The sequence below is a fragment of the Dendrobates tinctorius genome, unplaced genomic scaffold (assembly GCF_039654945.1).
Source record: "Dendrobates tinctorius isolate UK_male_01 unplaced genomic scaffold, ASM3965494v1 ptg000011l, whole genome shotgun sequence".
NCBI lineage: Eukaryota > Metazoa > Chordata > Amphibia > Anura > Dendrobatidae > Dendrobates > Dendrobates tinctorius.
In genome coordinates this window covers 371,776-395,194 of record NW_027361679.1, presented here as the reverse complement: position 1 = coordinate 395,194, position 23,419 = coordinate 371,776, and the positions used below count along the sequence as shown (strand labels likewise).

The 23,419-nt window shown below is 44.1% G+C and overlaps 1 protein-coding gene across 1 annotated transcript in view; it reads left to right on the top strand.

Annotated features, from left to right (window-relative positions):
• Positions 1 to 15,075: 15,075 nt before the first annotated feature.
• NFKB1 (nuclear factor kappa B subunit 1) overlaps positions 15,076 to 23,419 on the top strand; it is a 215,908-nt gene continuing 207,564 nt past the window's right edge. The window contains exon 1 of the mRNA XM_073589235.1: positions 15,076 to 15,251. The gene's annotated coding sequence lies outside the window, so the exon portion shown is untranslated. The remainder of the gene's footprint in view (positions 15,252 to 23,419) is intronic.

Here is a 23,419-nt window from a genome sequence, read left to right as displayed (position 1 = left end):
TGGGAGGTTTCCGCTGTTTTGGTACATCAGGGGCTTTCCAAACGCGACATGGTGTCCGATCTCAATTCCAGCCAAAAATGTCAAATGGCGCTGCTTCCCTTCCGAGTTCTGCCATGCGCCCAAATGGTCGTTTACAACCAAATATGAGGCATCAGCGTACTCAGGACAAATTACACAATAACTTTTAGGGTCCTGTTACCCTTGGAAAAATAAGAAATGAGAGTGAAAAGATCATTTTTGTGGAAAAAATATGATTTTTTAATTGTACGGCTGTACGTTATAAACTTTTGTGAAGCCCTTGGGGGTTCAATGTTCTCACCACACATCTAGATAAGTTCATTGGGGGGGTCTGGTTTCCAAAATGGGGTCACTTGTGGAGGGAGTTTCCACTGTTTAGGTACATCAGGGGCTCTCCAAACATGACATGGCGTCCGATCTGAATTCCAGCCAATTTTGCATTGAAAAAGTCAAACGGCGCTACTTCCCTTCTGAGCTTTGCCATGCACCGAAACAGTGGTTTCCCCCCAGATATCAGGTATCAGCATACTCAGGACAAATTGCACAATAACTTTTGCAGTCCAATTTCTCCTGTTACCCTTGGTAAAATAAAAAAAATTGAACCTGAAGTATTTTTTTTGTGAAAAAAATTAAATGTTCATTTTTTTTAAATATTTAAAAAATTCCTGTGAAGCACCTGAAGGGTTAATAATCTTCTTGAATGTGGTTTTCAGAACCTTAAGGGGTACAGTTTTTAGAATGGTGTCACTTTTGGGTATTTTCTATCATATAGACCCCTCAAAGTGGCTTCAAATGTGATGTATTCCATAAAAATAAAATGGTGTTGCAAAAATGAGAAATCGCTGGTCAACTTTTAACCCTTATAACTTCCTAACAAAAAAAAATTTTGGTTCCAAAATTGTGCTGATGTAAAGTAAATATGTGGGAAATGTTACTTATTAAGTTTTTTCTGTGCCGTATCTCTGTGATTTAAGAGCATAAAAATTCAAAGTTGGAAAATTGCAAAATTTTCAAAATTTTCGCTAAATTTCTGTTTTTTTCACAAAGAAACACAAGTTATTTGGATGAAATTTTACCAATAACATGAAGTACAATATGTCACGACAAAACAGTGTCAGAATCACCGAGATCCATGGAAGCGTTTCAGAGTTATTGCCTCATACAGGGACAGTGGTCAGAATTGTAAAAATTGGCCCGGAAGTTAACGTGCAAACCACCCTTGGTAGTGAAGGGGTTAATATACACTTTCTGGCCGGTAGTGAGGTCTCGAATGAACCCGTACCCTTTTGGTAAGTTAGTATACATGAGCCGTCCCAAGGATCGTGTAGCCGCCATACCAGCCTCTCCCCTCTCATGGACCAGGTTCCACACTTCCTTGTTATGAATAAGTCACCGGAGGAGGAAAAAGCAAAAATGCAAGCTAAGTCCAGAAAACCGGAGAGGTAGGTAGCTAGCGGATTGCAGACCCCTGATCCTATTCACAACAACTGACAGTAGCCGTGGAGCGTTCCTACGGTGGTCCTAGATGCCTCTTCACAGCCAGAGAACTAAATAAGCCTAAAGAAAGAAAGGGGAAATCTAAACTGCCCCAGAGCAGACCCCAAAGCAATAGACAGCCCCCAACATGTATTGTCGGTGAAAACAGATGAAAACACAGACAGAAAGACAGGCAGAGCAAATGATGGGGCCCAACTAACTAGATAGGAAAGGACAGAAAAGATGCTGGCTGCAATGCGCAAAAACCCTACCAAAAATGTCCCAACACGTCTGATAGGAAAAACGGCCCTGAAGTCACTAGACTTCAAAATCCCTATATCAGCACTCCGATATATTCTGAAGACAGAGCAAAAGAGATTTAACCGATCAGGGACAAAAATGGAAATTCAGCAGAGCTCCAGCCGGGGCTGGCAGAACACAAAACTAAGCAAATCAGACAAAATCTCATGGTACAATAACAGAGCAAAACTTAGCTTTAGAAGACAGAAACTGAACTGGAGGCCAGAGCTCAGAGCAGAGAAATCACCAGCAACCCTACAGCGCGTCGGCTGCCTTATATCCACTCAGAGATTCCGGATGTCCAATCGCAATCCACCTGTTCAGGTGACAGGTTTCTCCCATCCAAATCAGTTTCACCACCTCCTTTCACCAGCAGAGGGAGTTCATCGGACATCAAAGGTGAACGAGAAAATGAGCTCACAACACTTCCTGCTCCCTGGCCTTCTTCTTTTTGATGACCTCCGCGACCCAAACAGAGGGTCCAGCGTGGGCCCCGGAGACCGGTGGGCGGGACATAGCTGGGGTTGAAAGCGGGGCAGAGGCGGCCGTAGATGTCAACGGCCCAGCAGCCGCTGGTGACGGGCTGCGGGTAGGGGCAGCCGTAGTCTCCGATGAATAAGCCGCAGAGCTCCACAAGTAGGCCGCGGCCGACTCCGGTGATGACGCGGAAGTGACCGCAGGACAGGCCGCACCCGGAGTTGCAGACGGGGCCGGAGTAGCAGCCGGTTTCATGGACGAGGCCGCTGCTGGCAGGGGGAACGTAGCAGCGTCGGCCGCGGGCAGGCTCTGCACCGGCGACATCGGGCGTGGCGTCGCTGGGTGAGGTGGCTCAGGGACGGGAGTGGGGGCATCACTCAGCTCGGCGTAGGCCGTAGAGCCCTCCACAGCCAGGCTCTCAGGTACACGGGAGGCCACGCGCTGCGGCCGAGTGGTGGAGGCCGTGTGCGGAGCCGCGTGCGGTGCCGGGGGAACTCTCACCTTCCCCGGCGCCGCGGCCTCCGGCACATCATCCCGCGGCTCCTCCCGAAGCCTCCGTTCTTCACTCCGCTGTCCGGCGGGGCTAGCCTCCAGGTTCAGGGGTTCCGCGGGGAGGCTCTCCGGTGTGGTCTTTGGCGGTCGCTCCCACGGGGCCCGCATTCGCTCCTCTTCTCTGCCAGAGGTCGGGATGGTTGTCCGTGACTCCCAGGTGCAGGTCTCCCAGTGAGACTCGATCTCCCGACGCCATCGCCACTCTAGGCGTCCAAGGCCTTTACAACTACAGCGTCGCATCCCGTCCAGTGGGCAACAGTCAAATGGCGCCAAACAGCCGCAACCTGCCTTTTCTTCCGAGCCACTCCCTCTGTCGGGTGGGGCAAGGGCCGGTTTCTCCACCCAGCTGTCAGGGTCCAGTATGTGGGAGCGGCGGCCTCCTGGCACACTTCTCTTCCCCCCAGGGGTACGTTGGAGGGGGCCCCAGGCCGTCCGGAACAATTGCAAACACCCGGGCCTCTCCCCTCTCCCTGAGCATCACCGCCATCTTGGGCAGGACCTGGTGCCGCCCTGGATCCTCTGTCAGCAGCACAGATCCACAACAGCATCCCCAATTTGTAATCCACAGGTCAGCAATTTGTAATCCACAGATGTTGATATTCCACAACATAACAGTCCAAGTCCTTCTCGGCTCTACAGATGCAGGCCTGCCGCGGAAGGTATCGTATTAGCGGCGGCGATCCTGACGACTACGCCAAATGTAGTGACACCAGGCCGGACTGGGGGGTGGTCCCTCTTTATACCGCGCAAAGACGTCACAGACACCAGATGGAGGCAGATTTCGGGTACAACAGGTCCAAGTTTATTTTCAGCCATCCGTCTGACGGCCCAGCAATACACCGCAATTCCTTCACGGCCCTTCGTTTCCAGGCCCTGGTACACACACACCGTGCTTTCACTTGAGATGTAGATACACACACCGTCCCTTTTTCAGCTTAGTGACGTTCCTGCCAGTTTGGTCACTGTGGCCGCCTTAGGCCTGTACACCAACAGCAATTTTACTGGTCAGCTGTTGTCATCAAATTCGGTATGCTTTCCCCCAGGACCTCGCCTGTACTGCGGTACTTCGTGTCAGGACCACCCCCCTGACTTCTTTCCTCCTCAGTCCCCTGGTTTAGCTCTCCTCACAACACCCAATTTGTCACAGACTTCTCGTCTCTTGAGCTCCTCCCGGGGACTGGAACTTTCTGGAACCCTCCTGTCAAATTTATAACTTTCCCGGTTCCCTGTAACTCCGCACCCCATGACCGACGGTTTCTAAAGCCCTAAGCTGCTATCAAATCCTGAACTCACACTCCCCCCTGCCATCTTGTGGTCATCCAGGGTACTGCACTTCGTCTACACTGTTCAGCTGTTTCCCTTCTATCATAACTGACAAGTCCGTCCATCCGTCAGGTCACTTTCCCTACACTTGCACGATTTCAGCCAGGCATTTTTGAAATATATACTTTAAGCATCCGGGGACCGAGACGCCTGGAGTGAAGAGACACCCCAGGGCAGCAGGTAGGGAGGAGCTATTGGGGTTCGGATCTGCCTTTCCAACTAGTCTCCCGTGTGTTTCAGTCCCAAGGCAGCTCTTAAAGGGAACCTGTCACCCCCCCAGGCGTTTTTAAGTAAAAGAGCCACCTTTTGCAGCACTAATGTTGCATTCTGTCAAGGTGGCTTTTTTATTTAGCGTCCCTTCCACCGCAGATATCAGCATTTTTAAAATTGATCAGACATACCTGAAGTTTGACCGGGGGCAGGTCTTTCCCCCTCAGATACAGACGCCTCACATCCATCAGTCATGTCCTCCTTCAGTCTTTGCCCCGCCTCCTCAGCATTCATTTCAAATTCTGGCACCTGCGCTGTACTATATTTTCTTGGGCATGCGCAGTTAGTGCTGCTCGTGCTCTGACATCACATCCTGTCCTTCCTATCGCGCCTGCGTGGACGCACGGCCAGAGATCCCGCCCCGCAGTCTCTTCTGATTTATTCACACTGCAGGGTGGGATCTCTGGCCGCGCGTCCACGCAGGTGCCACAGGAAGGACATGATGTGATGTCAGAGCACGGGCAGCGCTAACTGCGCATGACCAAGAAAATATAGTACAGTGCAGGCGCCAGAATTTGAAATAAACTAAATAAAAGAGCTACCTGGACAGAATGCAGCATTAGTGCTGCACAAGGTGGCTCTTTTACTTAAAAACGCCTGGGGGGGTGACAGATTCCCTTTAAAGTATATTTCTCTCTGAAACTATGCAGCATTTCAGAGTCAAACAAATCTGGCTGAAATCATGCAGTCATTGCCTGAGACATGCTGCCCATGGATTGGTCAGCATTTATTAGCTGTCAGGTTCACTTTAAACATTGTAGACTGTCAGAAATTTGTATAACTTCTGCTGAACTAATTAGCTCCCAGAGTATTGTCTGGGCAGGATACAATTGTATTCTGAGAGCAGGGCTAGGTACAATATGTAGTGGTTTGGTGCTTCTGAGTGACAGCAAACATTCTATACATTTTTACGCATACAGTGATCAAGATTTATTTACATAAAACCATAAAGATCAAAGAGACAAATTCAAATTGAACAACTTCTAAGTTTTATATCAGGAGTTGCTCAGAAACGTATATGAGAATAATTAGGCTACATTTCCACAATCAGGTAGTAGCAGCGCTTTAGACGCATCGTATTTTCGCTGCGTCCAAAGACAGCGTTCTAATCACGCAGGTAAATCCGTATGTGTTCACTGAACCATGTGGATTTACGGCATCCAATACATTCTATTGTAGAAATTTCTGTTGCGGGGACTTGTGTCCACATGTGTTCAGTGAACCAGGCGGATTTACTGCATTCAATGCATCCTGAAAGGCGTGCCGCGGGTGATCTGGCGATTAGGCTGGCAGGGAGAATAAAGATAATTTTCTCCCCGCTGCATTCAGCTGTGTGCAGGTGACGGGCAGCATCACAATGCTGTTAACCTGCAAATTAACCGTGTTATTTATGGTGACACGTTCCCTTAAATGTTACTTTTTGTAAGTTACAAAGTTCTATAGTCTTATAAGATACTTTCTGTAACAGCTCTTTAAAGGGAATCTGTCACCTTATTTTTGGTCTATAAGCTGCAGCCACCGCCATCAGAGGCTTATCTAAAGCATTCTGTAATGCTGTAGATAAGCCCCCGATGTAACCTGAAAGATAAGAAAAACTAGTTAAATTATACTCACCCCGGGGTCTGGTCCGATAGGTGTCGTAGTCCGCTCCGGCTCCTCCCATCTTCCACCGATGACGTCCTCCTCCTTACTTCTGCCGCGGCTCCTGTGCAGGCGTACTTACTCTGCCCTGTTGAGGGCAGAGCAGAGTACTGCAGTGAGCAGGCGTCGGGAAAGGTCAGAGAGGTCCGGCGCCTGCGCACTGCAGTACTTTACTCTGCCCTCAACAGGGCAGATAAAGAACGCCTGCACAGGAGCCGCGGCAAAAGTAAGAAGGAGGACGTCGCTAGAAGATGGCATGCGCCGGACCGGACCGCGACACCCACTGCACCGGACTGCGCCCCCTGGTGAGTATAATCTAACTCACTTTTCTTATCTTTCAGGTTACATCCGGGGGCTTATCTGCAGCATTACAGAATGCTCTAGATAAGCCCCTGATGCCGGTGGCCGCATCTTATAGACCAAAAATGAGGTGACATATTCCCTTAAGGCTATGTACCCACGTATGCAGAAAATTCCTGACTGAAAACCGGACTCCTTCCCAGAAAACGCAATTTTTGTGCCTTTTTTGTGCGCTTTTTTCCGGAGGGTCCCCAGTCTCATAGAAAATAGTTAGAAATGCAGATTTTTCCACGACATTTTAATGAGCATGCAGCGTCTTTTACCGCGATGCGTTTTTTTCGTGGAAAAAATGCATTAATATGCACAAAAAGTGCAGAATTCATTAAAATGAATGGGATGCTTCATGTAAGCTTTTTTAAAGTGTTTTTGACGGTAAAAACGCTTAAAAACGCGAAAAAAACGCTTACGTGGGTACACAGCCTTAAGGTTTTCAAGATTTCTGCTTGCTGTTATAGGAACCTCCACTGTTTACTTGCAGTGGAGAAATATCTGTCCTGCATCAGTAAGTCCATCACTCGACCAGTCCCAAGCCCAGGGTTGCCACCAGGAATTTCAGGGCCCACTTCTTCACCACATCCTCACCAATCACACATACGGCCATGGTCACGTTGCGTTTTTGCTGCATTTTATTCTGCAGGCAAAATTTGCTGTCTTGACAGTAAAGAAGCAGTTTAAAAAATAAAGTTTTGCTGCGTTTTCGCTGCTCTTTTTAATGCTTTTTCGTTGAACTTTTTTTGCTCAATTTTTATTGTCTCTTTTGTATGCTGATAAAGTTTAGTGCACCCAAAAAAAAACATGATGCAACTTCCTTAGGTTTTTGCATCAAAAACTGATACCTGCATTTTTTGCTGCGGTTTTGCATTACTCATTGCTTTCCATGGGTGAAAATACAATGAAAAACGCTGAAAGAAGTGACATGCTGCACTTTGCAAAAACACAGCAGTTTTCCAATTCAGTCAGGGAAAAACACCAACGTCTGTGCATAAGATTTCTGAAATCTCATAGCTTTTGCTGGTATTATAAAATGCAGCTTAAAATTTCCATTAAAAAATGCAGCAAAAAAAGTGTAGCAAAAGCACGAGTGAACATAGCCTAACAGTTCCCATTGAACACCATACCACATACCTAGCCATCAGCTTTTTTTTTTTCGCCAAAGACTTTTTGGCAGCACCCTACTCTATCCTATTAAACATTTCTTTAAATGCCCAATACTATGTTTAGATATATTTTTTATTTATTTTTCTTTAAGGTTATTATGTCACATACATTATTTTAAATGACCAATAATACTACATACAAAGGACAAATACCATCATACAATGGTGGACCACATATTACCACCTCATCGTGACCGAATAATATCACATACAAGGGAGAAATACCGCCAACCTTGACCAGGACCACATATTACCACCACATAGTGACCAAATAATACCACATACAAGGAACAAATACTTCCACACCATGACCAGACCACATATTACCATAAGTGGCATTATACACAGGAGCTCTGTACATAGGAGCTCTGTGTATAGTGTCAGTGTACAGGTAATACAGTGGCATTATACATAGGAGCTCTGTATATAGTGTCAGTGTACAGGTAATATAGTGATCACCAGTGACATTATGCACAGGAGCTCTTATGTCACACAAAATAATTAATACAGTCATGGCCAAAAGTATTGACACCCCTGCAATTCTGTCAGATAATATTCAGTTTCTTCCTGAAAATGATTGCAAACACAAATTCTTTGGTATTATTATCTTCATTTAATTTGTCTTAAATGAAAAAACACAAAAGAGAATGAAGCAAAAAGCAAAACATTGATCATTTCACACAAAACTCCAAAAATGGGCCGGACAAAAGTATTGGCACCCTCAGCCTAATACTTGGTTGCACAACCTTTAGCCAAAATAACTGCGACCAACCGCTTCCGGTAACCATCAATGAGTTTCTTACAATGCTCTGCTGGAATTTTAGACCATTCTTCTTTGGCAAACTACTCCAGGTCCCTGATATTTGAAGGGTGCCTTCTCCAAACTGCCATTTTTATATCTCTCCACAGGTGTTCTATGGGATTCAGGTCTGGACTCATTGCTGGCCACCTTAGAAGTCTCCAGTGCTTTCTCTCAAACCATTTTCTAGTGCTTTTTGAAGTGTGTTTTGGGTTATTATCCTGCTGGAAGACCCATGACCTCTGAGGTAGACCCAGCTTTCTCACACTGGGCCTTATGCTGCAAAATTTGTTGGTAGTCTTCTGACTTCATAATGCCATGCACACGGTCAAGCAGTCCAGTGCCAGAGGCAGCAAAGCAACCCCAAAACATCAGGGAACCTCCGCCATGTTTGACTGTAGGGACCGTGTACTTTTCTTTGAATGCCTCTTTTTTCTCCTGTAAACTCTATGTTGATGCTTTTGCCCTAAAAGCTCTACTTTTGTCTCATCTGACCAGAGAACATTCTTCCAAAATGTTTTAGGCTTTTTCAGGTAAGTTTTGGCAAACTCCAGCCTGGCTTTTTTATGTCTCGGGGTAAGAAGTGGAGTCTTCCTGGGTCTCCTACCATACAGTCCCTTTTCATTCAGATGCCGACGGATAGTACGGGTTGACACCGTTGTACCCTCGGACTGCAGGGCAGCTTGAACTTGTTTGGATGTTAGTGGAGGTTCTTTATCCAACATCCGCACAATCTTGCGTTGAAATCTCTTGTCAATTTTTCTTTTCCGGCCACATCTAGGGAGGTTAGCCACAGTGCCATGGGCTTTAAACTTCTTGATGACACTGCGCATGGTAGACACAGGAACATTCAGGTCTTTGGAGATGGACTTGTAGCCTTGAGATTGCTCATGCTTCCTCACAATTTGGTTTCTCAAGTCCTCAGACAGTTCTTTGGTCTTCTTTCTTTTCTCCGTGCTCAATGTGGTACACACAAGGACACAGGACAGAGGTTGAGTCAACTTTAATCCATGTCAACTGGCTGCAAATGTGATTTAGTTATTGCCAACACCTGTTAGGTGCCACAGGTAAGTTATAGGTGCTGTTAATTACACAAATTAGAGAAGCATCACATGATTTTTCGAACAGTGCCAATACTTTTGTCCACCCTCTTTGTTATGTTTGGTGTAGAATTATATCCAATTTGGCTTTAGGACAATTCTTTTTGTGTTTTTTCATTTAAGACAAATTAAATGAAGATAATAATACCAAAGAATTTGTGTTTGCAATCATTTTCAGGAAGAAACTGAGTATTATCTGACAGAATTGCAGGGGTGTCAATACTTTTGGCCATGACTGTACATTTCCCACATGTCTACTTTACATCAACACAATTTTTGAAACAAATTTTTTTTTTCGTTAGGAAATTAGAAAAGTTAAAAGTTGACATTCGAGTTCTCATTTTTCTAACAAAATTTACAAAAACATTTTTTAGGGAAGACATCACATTTTCAGTGACTTTGAGGGGCATATATGAAAGAAAATACCCCAAGTTGACATCATTTTAAAAACTGCACCCTTGTAGTTGCTCAAAACCACATTCAAGAAGGTTATTAACCTTTCAGGTCCTACACAGGAATTTTTGCAAAGTGTAAGGAAAAAATTAACATTTAATTTTTTTTTTTCACAAAATGTCTTTATTTTCCCAATGGTAACATAAGAAAATGGACCACAAAAATTGTTGAGTAATCTCTTCTGAGCACGCTGATATCCCATATGTGAGGGAAAATTACTGTTTGGGAGCATGGCAGGGCTCGGAAGGGAAACAGCGCCATTTGACTTTTTGAACGCAAAATTTGCTGGAATCATTGGCGGACACCATGTCCCATTTGGAGAGTCCCTGATGTGCCTAAACAGTTGAAACCCCCCACAAGTGACCCCATTTTGGAAACTAGACCTCTCAAGGAATGTATCTAGATGTGTGGTGAGCACCTTGAACCCCCAGGTGCTTCACAGAAGTTTATAACGTTTTTGATTTTCACAAGGGTAACAGGAGAAATTGCACCATAAAATTTGTTGTGTAATTTCTCCTGAGTATGCCGATACCCCATATGTGGGGGAAAACTACTGTTTGGGCGCACGGCAGGGCTCAGAAAGGAAGGAGTGACGTTTTGGAATGCAGACTTTAATGGAATGGTCTGCGGATGTCATGTTGCGTTTGGAGAGCCCCTGATGTGCCTAAAAAGTGACCTGATTTAGGAACAGAACTGCAGAAACCTTGTATATGTGACCTCATTTTACATACTATTGCCCCCAATGAATTCATTTAAGGGCGCAGTGATCATTTTGACACCACATGTGCCTCACAGACTTTTATACCATTGGGTGGTGAAGAAACTAAAATGTTGTTTTTAATTTTTCTAAGGGCTAATAGGAAAAATTCGACCTCAGTCTGTTGTAAAAATTTCTCCAGAGTGCGCCAGTACTCTACATGTAAGGCCGGGATCACACTATTGTGTGTGATGCGAGAAACTTTCATGAGTCTCTCGCATCAACACCGGCACTGCCGCCGGTACTCAGGACAGGAGCTGCGGCTGCATGTATTTCTATGCAGTCGCAGCTCCAGTTCTGAGAGCACTTGAACACTTGTTACAGCACTTGAGCACTGCAGACAATCAGCGGCTCCAAATGGGCTCTAATGCTCACAGCTCCCTAGGATGTCCGAATTTCATCTGAGGGAATTGAGAACACTGCAACCCTTTAGTAACCACTGATTGGCTGCAGTATTCATGCCTGTGTTGGAGAGCAGTGTCTCTTTTTGTTTTGTTTTAACCGGGGGAATACGGTATTTAAGGAGATGTCTAAGTAGTGGACTGTTATGATTGGGTCACTGAGCAGGAAAGCAAGACCAAGCTAAGCCACAGAAAACCAGAGAGGTTGGTAACTAAGCGGATTGCAGACCCCTGATCCTATCCACACAACTAGCAGTAGCCGTGGAGCATACCTACGATGATTCTAGACACCTCGACACAGCTGGAGAACTAAATAAGCCTAAAGCAAGAAAGAGGAAATCTAAACTTCCCCAGAGCAGACCCCAAAGGAATAGATAGCCCCCAAACATATATTGTCGGTGAGACAAGATCAAAACACAAACGCAGGTAGGAAAATAGGCTGAGCGTTGGGGCCCAAACTAAACAGACAGGACAGGAAAGGAAAGACACTGTCTGCAATCATGCAAAAAACCCTGCAAAAAATGCCCAACATGTCTGATAGAAAAAAATACTGAAGTCACTAGACTTCGCCCACTATATCAGCACTCCGGTATATTCTGAAAGCAGAGCAAAGAGAGGCCAATCTAATAAGGGACAAAAACAAACTGGCACAAACAGTAATATAAGGATGGAAATTCAGCACAGCCCCAGCCGGGGCTGGCTGGCCACACAAAACTGAAATAGACAAAACCAAATCAAATGTGAACAATAGTAAAAGAACACTTAGCTTGAGCATGCAGGGACTGAGCTGGAAACTAAGACCTCAGAAGGCAGGAAAAAATCACCAGCAGGGATAGAGGGAGTCGGCTGTCTTAAATCCAGTCAGAAACTCCCAATGTCCAATCATCCTCCTCATTATTAGGTGCCAGGCCTCTGTTAATTAGATCAGCTCCATTATCTCCTGTAACCACCAGAGGGAGCCCGGAAAGAGAATTCGCGACCCCTCTGTCAATATAACCATCTCCACTACCTTCACTAGTAATTAGTAAGTAAGAGGTAGGCCAGAAAGTGAATTCACAACAGTGGACATCCCCTTTAAGGCCTCTTTCACACTTCAGTTTTTTGCATCAGTCAAGATCCGCCAAAAGGATGGATGGCGGATCCGTTTTAGTACTGATGACAACGGATGGCACCCGTCCGTATTTTTGACGGATCCGACAAATGAAGAATTTTAAAGGAATCGCAGCCTGGAAAAGGAGAGAGAGAGAGAGAATGTTTTTTTTTTTTGTCCGGCACCCAGAAAGAATTTCGGGTTAAATGAGTGTCTGGAGGATGCGCCACCGAAAAAAACGTTGCAAGCTCCGTTTTGAAATCTTTGAGGCTGGTGACGGACAGGAACTTTTGGCGGATCCGCAAAAAAAAACGGATGCAACGGACGGCAATCTGTCACAATCCGCCAATAATGGAAGTCAATTGGGAAAAAAACGGATCCTGAAAAGAAAATTGCGGATCCGTTTTTTTCAAAACCTGGCGGATTGTGACTGATTGTAAAAAACTGAAATGTGAAAGAGGCCTAAACTGTGTTTGCTTTTCTATCTATGACTATATCTATCTATCTATGACTATTCTATCTATGACTAAGGGTATTATCCACATTCAAAACACGTTAGAAGATGTGTTTGTTTATGTACCATGTCTTGTCATGCTTTTATGAAGAAGAAATAAAGCCATATTGGAGTCAGTGTTGGATTACCTACTTACTGTACAATGACCAGTTGAATCTTGTTGTGCTGGATGAGCTGTAGAATATACTATCATTTACTTGTATGTTTAGCTGTTATACATCACAGTTTGTATACATGAGGATGTGGGATCCTATACTCATAGCAGTTTACTATGCATTTTACTCTCTTATACAGAGCCATCATATTCCACAGTGCTATACAGACATTATTATCTCTGTCCCCATTAGGGTTTACAATCTAAAATTCCCAATCAATATGTCTTCAGAAACCTACGCAGGAGGAACATACACACTGTATGCAGATGTTGACTTTGGTGGGATCAAAGCCCAGGACCCTGATTCGGTAAAGAAAGAGAACTAACCACTGAGTTATCGCGTTGCCTATTTAGCATTTTACCAGGGCAGTTATTGCATTAGAAGATTTTTCATTGATATATTGGTCATCTATCCAGATAGGATAGGATAGGTATGAGAACTCATCAAGTCTCCTGTGTGAATGCAGCAGTGAACATGTGCAACAACCGCTCCATTCACCTTCTATGGGAAAAATTCTAAATAGGGTTTAAACATATTTAAAATATTCACCTCTTTCACGTCAGTAGGTGTGTAAAGTGCTCTGTTAAGTTAGAGATGTCATGCCTTATTGGCATGGGATGTTTTGGGTTAAGTTAGACATGGCATAATAGAATATACTGCATTTTTTGAGGGAATTATGTTTTCTTGGTGAGAATCATATACCAAGAACTGTTATTACCTACTTCTGTACTGCCCATAGAATATATAAATGTCCGGGCGGTTGGCATTACACTTTGCAATGCATAGCAGAGCACCTGGATGACATAGGGCAGGAGTTGGGAGCCAGCTGTCAGACACAGCCAGACTCCCCATAGATAAGGCAGAGATGGTTTGCTACTGTCTCTGCCTTCCCAATGGTATACACAGCGCTGAACAAGCCCTCTGTAAACAATAATAGAAAGCTCTGACAACGCTTCCTCATCCGGACGCAAGGGTCCTCGCTGGGCGGAGGGAGAGAGCAGGACCTGCTGGTCTTGGGAAATCCAGTAAGCTCTGCTATGCAGCCTGGAAGCTGAACTTCTCCTGTAACTCAGGCTAATATACCAGTCCCAACTACAGGGGAAATCTGAGGGAAAAAAAGCATTTAAATGCCCCTCTAAAGGTCTTTTATGACTTATAGGGGGTGGTGGGCTCAATATGTGATATAAAAAAAAAAATATTAGGAAAAAAAAAGTTGCTGATCCTAGCCCTGTCCCATAAAAAAAGAAAAAAGTTGCGTCCAGTATATAAAAATAATTTTCATGGAAGTAGGAACAAATTTTAAAATATACTTTAATGGTCCATTGTCATTAAACACTTAAAAAGTGAGAAACAGACACTTTTTTTTCAGTTTGCCACCGATAACAGCCCCCAAAAAAGTATGAAAACAAGATAAAAATGACGCTCAATGTGTCATGGAGAAAAAGATTCATGAATTATTTTAATTAAATAAAAAAGTCAAGTCTTTATATCGCACTCATGAAAACACCAGAAATGTGCCTGGGGTGAATGGCCCGGTACCGGTGACACCCTTCACGGCCTTAGGGTGCTGTCGCATTGCGATTTAGGACACGCACGGTGGCCCCGTCGTGGAATACGTCCGAACCCCTCTCCTCGGAAAACGGGATTTGGGCTTACGTGCCGACGGGGCTATAGACGACAATGGTGCCATCATTTCCGAGTGAGCACACCTTCCCTCAGACGTAGTAGACTGGGTGTCTGCCTCTAGTAAAGGACAGGGCGCACGTTCCCTCCGCCGACACCATTATAGTCTATGACTCCGCCGACACATGCCCAAATCCCATTTTGCGATGGGGTGGTTTGGGCCATATTCCCTGATGGGCCCACCAAACGTGTACCAGACGCAACGTGAACGCACCATTACACGAGGCGTGGTCCTAGAGCTACACAGGCTGGATGGAGGGCAGCTTTATCATTGTATGGCTGACCTAAACCCTCAGGAAAGGATGAGGGCACAGGTCATTGTTATATCTGCTCAGAAGATGCTGATAACTTGTATCAGTGCCGCCATGACAGACATTTAGCCAAACCACACGCTGTAAAATCCCCACGACGTGCTGTCATTCCTCTGAGCGCGACATTTTATTACCAGGCCTCCTCTCACTACACTGACAGACACTAATGGGAATTTCCAGTCAGGAAGTGAGAACAAGAGCGACTTCTTGAGCGCAGAGAAGCTCCACACCTCCAGCCTGGGAGGAGGAGGAACCATAGTGAGGAGCCGAGCTCTGTGACTAACACCCGCCCCGAGCACCGACAAAACAAGGAAACTGAAAGGAGCTCGGCCAGCAGAAGAAGAAGCCTGCGGGCTCCGGGCAGCGGCGAGGAGCTCCATCACTGCTGGACCCTGATGTCACCGCAGCAGACAGGTAACACAGGGGGCACCTGGTGTGGGACTGCAAAGCCCAGCATGTCCACTGCACACTTCTCACACACTGGGCAGATGGAGCAGAAGAGAGACTATGGTGCCACAGGTGAATGCAGCCTATACACAGCCCCTATAGGGTCAGGGCGAGGGTCCCGCACTCCTTGGCACAGCCTGGCGTGGCACATTTTGTGGCCAGTCACAGTGTCACATCCCCATGTGTCTAGAAAGTGTGTGGCTCCTGCCTGAGACGTGTTGTCATCCGTCACCTCCAGCCCATCTGGCCATCGTTCTGTGGATTTCCCACCGGACAGATGTTTCTGACTGACAGATGCTCAAAGCGTTATTCACATCTGCGTTGTGCCAGACCTGTCCACAGCGGAGCCCAATTCGGCCCCTGGGACCCCACTGACCAGTAACGGGGTCCGTTAGCGGCAGGAACAGATGGGGCGGATGGCCTTACGCTGATGTGGACATAGCACGTAGACTTGTTCGCATTAGTAGCCGGATACAAAATGCTAAATATTTATCAAATCGATAGCTTCCCTTTATTATGCCAAATCCCAGAATATGCTGATGGACCCCATTGACTTCCATTGGCATCGTTGTTGCATATTCTAGAAATCCTACATTTGGGTCATGAAAGAAGTGGATGATTTAGCCGCATTTTTCAGGTTGGATTTTTACAGTGAAGTATTTTTCAGCATGAGGTAAAATGTGAGAATGTCTTCACACTTCGCTTTATGGTTTGCGGCAATTCAGTAGCATTTTATCAAAACGCAGCGTGCTTAAAGTGTGAGCTTTCTTCCCATAGGCTGCTTATTAGAACCCCAAAAATGTGTGACCAAAATTACACGAATTAAAAAAAAAACTGTAAAAAAAAATCATAAAATCCCCACATGTCAAACATCTGATTTCCTGCCTGCGTTTTAAGGTTCCGCCGTGTACCTTATTGTTACTGCTGGGAATAGCTTTGTTGTAAAACGTCACTTGGGGTCTTGTAAAAAAAAAAAAAGCCACTGACCAAAAAATGCCCCAACAGTGAAGAAAAAGGCACAAATAAATTGGGGGGAATTTATTAAAGGCTCTTACCTTAGTTTTTTATGTTGAAAAGTCCCCAAATGTGTCGCACATTGCTTAAGCGCAAAGGTTTGCAATTTTTGGGGTTCTTACTCCACTTTGTGGGAATATTGGACATGGTTAGCTGTGAAAAGAGGTCTAAGTCCGCGTTCACACTGTCAGTTTTTTACTTCGTTATTTGTAAGCCAAAACCATGAGTGATAAATGCAGAAGTGGTGACGTGTTTCTAGGGTATGTGTCCACGACCAGGAACTGCTGCAGGTTGGTCTCTCTCACGTTTCTATTCCCTACAGCTGCTGTGACGGACCCATCAAAAAAACATCCGTCGCATCAGTTTTTCACAATCTGCGCAGGATCCGTTTTTTCAACACTTTGACGGATTGCGACTGATTCTAAAAAACTTATGTGTGAAAGAGGCCCAATAGATTTCAGAACTCTCACTCTCTTTGATGGTACTGTAAAGTGTATTTTACCCTTGAAGAATGCATGGAAAAAGTGCAGCGTGTGAATAAGCGCTTAGAGATAAAAACACAGATGACTACATGACAATTTCTTGTTTCAATCAGTTTTGATCGGTTAAGAAACAAAATCAGTCTTCCAATCGATTCTGTCACCAGATTTCACAATATACAGCAAACTGTATATGCAATATTATATAGATCGCTTAAACCTGATAAGACTGGTGTGCTTACTTTGAAAATCCATGTCAGAATAGCTGTATAATCCTATTTGAAAATTAGCCTTCCTTATATTAAAGGGGTCTTCTGGGCATCTATAATTGATGACCTGTCTTTAGGCTAGGTTATCAATACTAGATTGGTGGGGTCCGATACCTGGCACCACCACTGCTCAGTTCTTGTTAGCTCTTGTGGCGGCCAAATATAAACATTGAATTGTTCTGACTAGCGTCCGCTGCCTAGAGCTCACAGGAAAAGGTGATATCCAGTTCTCACCAAAACTAATAGCAGGTGGGGGATACTAGGTGTCGGAAACCCACCAAATGGATATTGATGACCTTTTATTAGGTCATCAGTGTTTCATTTCATATTTCATGAAACCCTTACGTAATGACCATTTGGACTAACATGCTAAATTCAGACCTATCCAGCTATTTTGATATGGATCATCAAAATAAGTACACCTGCCTCATGTTCAAGAGATCAATGTAATAATGTATGCAGTTTGTATTGTAACATCTAGTGACAGATCCTCTTTAAGGCCAAATTTAGACATCTGTGAAATACAGTCCGTGTTCTGACCATGATGTACGGACTGGCCACAGGCCTCCCAACCTGAACGCAATTGCCCCATAGGCATATATGAAGCTGCTGAGTTCATGTCGGGAGACCCGTGGCCAGTCCATACATCACGGTTTGTACAAGGACCTGTTTCACGGATGTCTAAATTTGGCCTAAAGCTTCATTCCGACATCCGTGTGTTCTCATTCAAGAGAAATGGACCAATTTTTTTTTCTCAGCTGTCATCTTAGTTGCTTGAGTTTTTATTTCCTCCTTCGCTTTTTTTTACTGCTTGAACTTTTATGTCCACTAACTTAGAGTATATCAGTTAAAAACAGATGAAACTCTGAAGTACAATGTCCTCAATGTGTTATCCCTTTTAAATGGTTCTTCATAGTCTTTGTAGTGGCTGAGTCTGATCCTCAAAGCGGATGAAAATAGGACTTAGGCCACTTTCAGTATTTTATGCCAGTATTTGGTCAGTATTTTATCTCTATTTGTAAGCCAAAATCAAACCAGGAGAGGAACAATCAGAGGAAAAGTATAATAGAAACACGTCACCACTTCTGCATTTATCACCTACTCCTGGTTTTGGCTTACAGATAAAGATGTAAAATACTGACCAAATACTGAACACGTGAACGAAGCCATAGTTTGAGTCTCATGAACCAGACACAAAGAGCTATTTTGAAAACTGATGTATGGATCAGTAAAACTCTATGGGTCAGTGTACTGTCCAAGAAAAAAACCTGGAGAGCACAAGGAAGAGGCACACACATGGGTGAATATAGCCTTAAGCTGGGGTCAGACTAGGGTATGGCATCCGATGCGAGAGCATCGGATGTGATATGCTAATGACCCTCGGCTCCTGCTCTGCTGCGAGCCGGAGCCGAGTGTCATGTGACTGTGCTCCGAGCATCTCACACAGAGAGGATCAGAGCACAGCTATGGAGGAGGTGGAGAAATTAATTTCTCCATCTCCTCCATTGCCGGGGTCAGCTTATATCGCACAGCACTCGGTTGATATCCGAGTGATGTGAGTTGTCTCACTCGCACCCATAGGCTTATATGGGTGCGAGTGAGCCAAGACTCGGCCGAGTGTGGATTTCACTTGCATGTTGAAAACGGCCAAGAAAAAAACACTGATGGGAGTTGCCTCTTGGATGAATATTGGTCCGAGTGCTATGCGATGTTTTATCACGTAACACTCGTCCGTATTCAGTGCTAGTGTGACCCCGGCCTTAGGTGGAGTCACACTCAGCAGATTTTGTAGAAATTCCAGAAAACTTGGACAATTTCTTTCTCATTTGTCAATCGTATGCAATCCACCCTTTTTGTATGTATTACTGTACCCTTGTGGCTAATTGCATTAAGTGTATATGTTAATATATAAATGTGACAGGATATTTACCTTTCAAATGGTGTATCATGTGTGTGTGGGGCGAAGTAATCAGCGAAAAAGCAGTGCATGTTTACAAATGTGTTGGTAGTATGCTTTGGGGTACTGTGGTGCCACCCTCAGGTAATTTTTCCTTACTGCAGGTTTATGAAAATTAAAGTTTAAACTGTATTTTGTGATCAAATTGTGGATGTGTGGTTTGTTTGGCTATTTTCTTGCTGAAGGGGGCAAGTTTACCTTTCAAATGGTGTATCATTTGTGTGTATGGGTGCAGTATGAATGGGGATACAAAGGAATCAGCGAAAAACAGTGTTAGAAATAATAGAATAGATTCCACTACAGTTAGGATTTGTTCACACAAAATGATTTTAGGGTCTATTTACACACCATGGGCTAATTGGGCCATTTTTCAAGGTTTCACAAAATCTGGCAAAACTGTGATTAGACCACCATGTGTGAGTAAGCATTCTATTCTACAGTGAAACAGAGAAATCTTATGGTCAATGGCCCATTGAGTTAACGAGTATTTTTTGTTGTGATGATGGTAATATTCACTTGCATGGTTTCCGTTATTTTCAGTGGATCCATTTAAAGGGAGATTTCCATCTAACAAATGATTACCTCTCCAGTATGGGGGAGTATGGGGCTTATACCTTAGTTGTACCCACTGCTTCGACCCCACTGATTGACAGAATTGGGGACTTTTGTCCTCTGTTCTTCCCTGGCTACAAAACCACAACTGCAGTAGGTGTTGAATGGGGTGGCACATATGTGACTTTTAAATCTATGGCTCTAAGAAGAATGAGGGCTGAGTACCACTTGGCTATCTTTGCATTTTCAGTTCCAGGTACGGGAACACAAGGAAGGAGTGTCCTGTTCGAGTTCTTGGTTTCAAGAAATGAGTGCATATAGCAGATAAATGGATTTAATGTTTTCTTTTCCAGCTTACTACTGCCTTTAAAGGAATTGCCACATGTGCTTTAAGAGGTAAAATTGCAAAGTGGTTGTAAAAGGATGCAACTGTACAATTTACAACTTGCCAATCTCCTCCTTTGGAAAGCAATGATTTTTAGTTTTGTTTTCTGCTTATCGCCTAGATCACCAGCCATCACTGCAGTCCAACAGTCGTGGCCAAACATGCACAGTGCTTACACGCCTTTTCCGATAAGGCTTTTAGGTGCTTTTATGAAGCTGGTGAGATCAATGGAGAACATTGCCAGTTTTAGTGCCCCTACGCTCCTCCGCTATTGCATCACAGACCACATAGTTTCGAACAGCGCAACAATGCCGCTTGTTTGAATTGTCAATCATGCCAAGTATATCACCTCCCAAGCAAGTAGAAACCCAGGAGGCTGGGAATCGGTGGTCTCCTGTAGAAGATTAGACAATTCTTATTCCCACATCTCTACATACAGTACATGGTGGTGATCAGGGCTTTTTTTTTGTAAAAAAATATTTGCCGGTACGCAATATGTGCCCCCGACCTCCTCTGTGCAGCCCCCGACCTCCTCTGTGCAGCCCCCGTCCTCCTCTGTGCAGTCCCCGATCTCCTCTGTGCAGTCCCCGACCTCCTTTGTGCAGCCCCCGTCCTCCTCTGTGCAGTCCCCGATCTCCTCTGTGCAGTCCCCGATCTCCTCTGTGCAGCCCCCGTCCTCCTCTGTGCAGCCCCCGTCCTCCTCCTTCATACTCACCCTGCTGTGCCGTCGCTGAACATCCCTGAATCCTCCGTTGTCCAGCGCAGACAGCTTCTTCCTGCCTTCAGCGGTCACATGGTACCTCTCATTAAGCTCATGAATATGCTTCCACGCCCATGGGCATCCATATTCATGAGCTTAATGAGCGGTACCATGTGACCACTGAAGGCAGGAAGAAGCTGTCAGCGCTGGGACAAGGAGGATGCAGGGGACGATCAGGGAGGCACGGGAGGGGTGAGTATGACTTCCCAGCCACCGGCTCCTGCCGCCGCTCCCCCTCCCCCGCTGAAGCACGTTCAGATTTCCGGTGCGCCGTACCGTCGCATACCGGCGCCAAAAAAGCACTGGTGGTGATCATTCCTGCTATTAAAGCAGGAGGAGAGCAGTAAGAGACAGTTGTCCTTCAGTTCCATCAGAGTTTTTAAATCATCATTATTAAAAATTCTCATAATTGAAAAATTAGTTTATATGTATATCAAAATCAAATGTAGAAAATCTACAACCAGTCTTACAAAACAAAGGTGGCAAACAACTACTAGAAGAAAAAATATGACTGATGGAATTCAAAAAATGAATGTTGTCAAAAATAGGCTCAGTTCCCAAAACTACTGTCCATTTGCCCTTCATGGATGTCATAGAGCGGGTTAAGCTTTGTTTTTGCTTCAGGAAACACTTTTTTAGATAGAGTTTTTGGAGGCGTTTTCCTTTTGCTGAAGCAGTTTGGAAGAGTTTTGGAATGTTTTTTCTTTACTTGAATGTCCTTTTGTAGCCTTTTGATTTGGTTTTGCCAAGTTTTGAGAGGTTTTCGTCATGATCCTCTACGAAGAAGTGAAATGCACTTGTATTGACTTACAGCAAGGGGCTAATTAGATGAACAGTATTAAGGTATTAACCCACAAGTTGTAGTGCCTGCTGGACGGCACCACAAGTCTCAGAAATCACTTAACAGAACTGCTCTTGGGTTGACCTGCATTGTCCACAGTGAAATTGTGGCAGCGCCTAGTGACAGATGCAGGGACAGTAAGCGGGAGCCGGTCGGAGGTAAGTATCACACATAGCGATATCGCTAGCAATATCGCTATAACGTCACAAAACCGGTGACGTTTTAGCGATATTGCTAGCGATATCGCTATGTGTAAAACCCCCTTTATTCAGTCCGCAAGTATCTTGATGAAACATTTCCTAATAAATGGATTAGCCGAAGAGGCCCACTTGATTGGCCGGCACGTTTACCAGACTTGACCCCAATGGATTTTTTCTTTTGGGGAGTACTCAAGGACAAAGTTTATATTCGAAAACCAATAAGTGTCAGTGATTTGAAAAATTACATAAGAGATGCATTTCAAGATATTAATATCCAAAGAGACTTGAGCAAAAATGTTTGTCGAAGCGTAAGAGGCAGACTTCAAAGCTGTGCAAATTGTGATGGAAAACAGTTTGAGCACCTGCGTTGATAAAATTTAAGGGCTTTAGTATTATTGTTCAGAATAAAATTTAATTGTCAATGCTATGCTTGTGTTAGTAAGTATCATGTTATATATAAATCAAAATAAATGTTATTATTTTCTGTCCACCTACTTTTGGACCACCCTGTGTGTGTGTGTATATATGTATATATTACATAGTCTCCTTTATTATGTATATTGCTGTCCCTTACTATACAGTGCCCTTTCTTGTTATGTACAATACTGTCCCTTACATATTTGATTATATAGAGCCCTGTTTTTTATTACATACCGTCCTGTCTTGTTAGATGTATATTGCAATGATGGCTGATGGAGCATGGGAAAGCTTCTTTGCTAATGGAGGAGCTGATGGACTGGTCGTCTGGTCACCGGCTCCTCCATCAGCATTTTATATCTAAAAAGAGAGGGGACTATGTAATAAAAGAGGGCGCTGTGAATAACAAAATTAACATGAATACACTATGTAAGAGACATCACTGTACATAACAGCAGAGGAAGGTATATAATAAGGGACGGCATGATATATAACTTGAGAGGATGGTACGTAATAAGGGACGGTGTTATACATAATAAAATAGGAAACTATGTAACTAAGGATGGTGTTATACAGAATTAGTGAGTACACTATATAGTAAGGGACTGTGTCATACATAATAAGTATGTACACTATATACTAAGGGACTGTGTTAGACATAATAAATTAAACGAAAAAAGTGGTTTGATACCGTGTTAGCCAGTAGAAAAAAATATATAAAGTGTTCTCAGTGAGAGAAACAAAATAGAAATCTTGTGGGTATGATACCTTTTAATGGCTAGCAAATAATAGTGAATGTTGTTACAAAGCAAGCTTTCGGGACTGCTTATGTCCCTTCATCAGGCTGATATGACAAAATATTTGAAGAAACCTTATTTATATACAGTTTAAAGCACAACATTTCAATAAACAAACAATGAGCTTGGGGAGAGAATCCTTAATTAGGTAAGATTAGATAGGTAGTGTGAAAAGTTAGATCAAAGGGCTACTTGGAGGAGATAGCTCAGATATGGTAAAGGATCATAAAACCTTCTGACAAATTGAGTCCTGTGTGAATAGAATCAAAGATTGTAATGAATTTGTGCTCCCACACTCTCCAATGTGTCTGTGATTTAAAATTGCCTTTTAAAATGACAACTTTCATATTGCCTATGTTGTGTCCTGGGTGACAGAAATGTTTAGCCACAGGTAAATGGGTTTTTTGTCTGTAATTGTATGACGATGAGACCTCATCCTTGCTCTTAGTCTCTGTCCTGTTTCT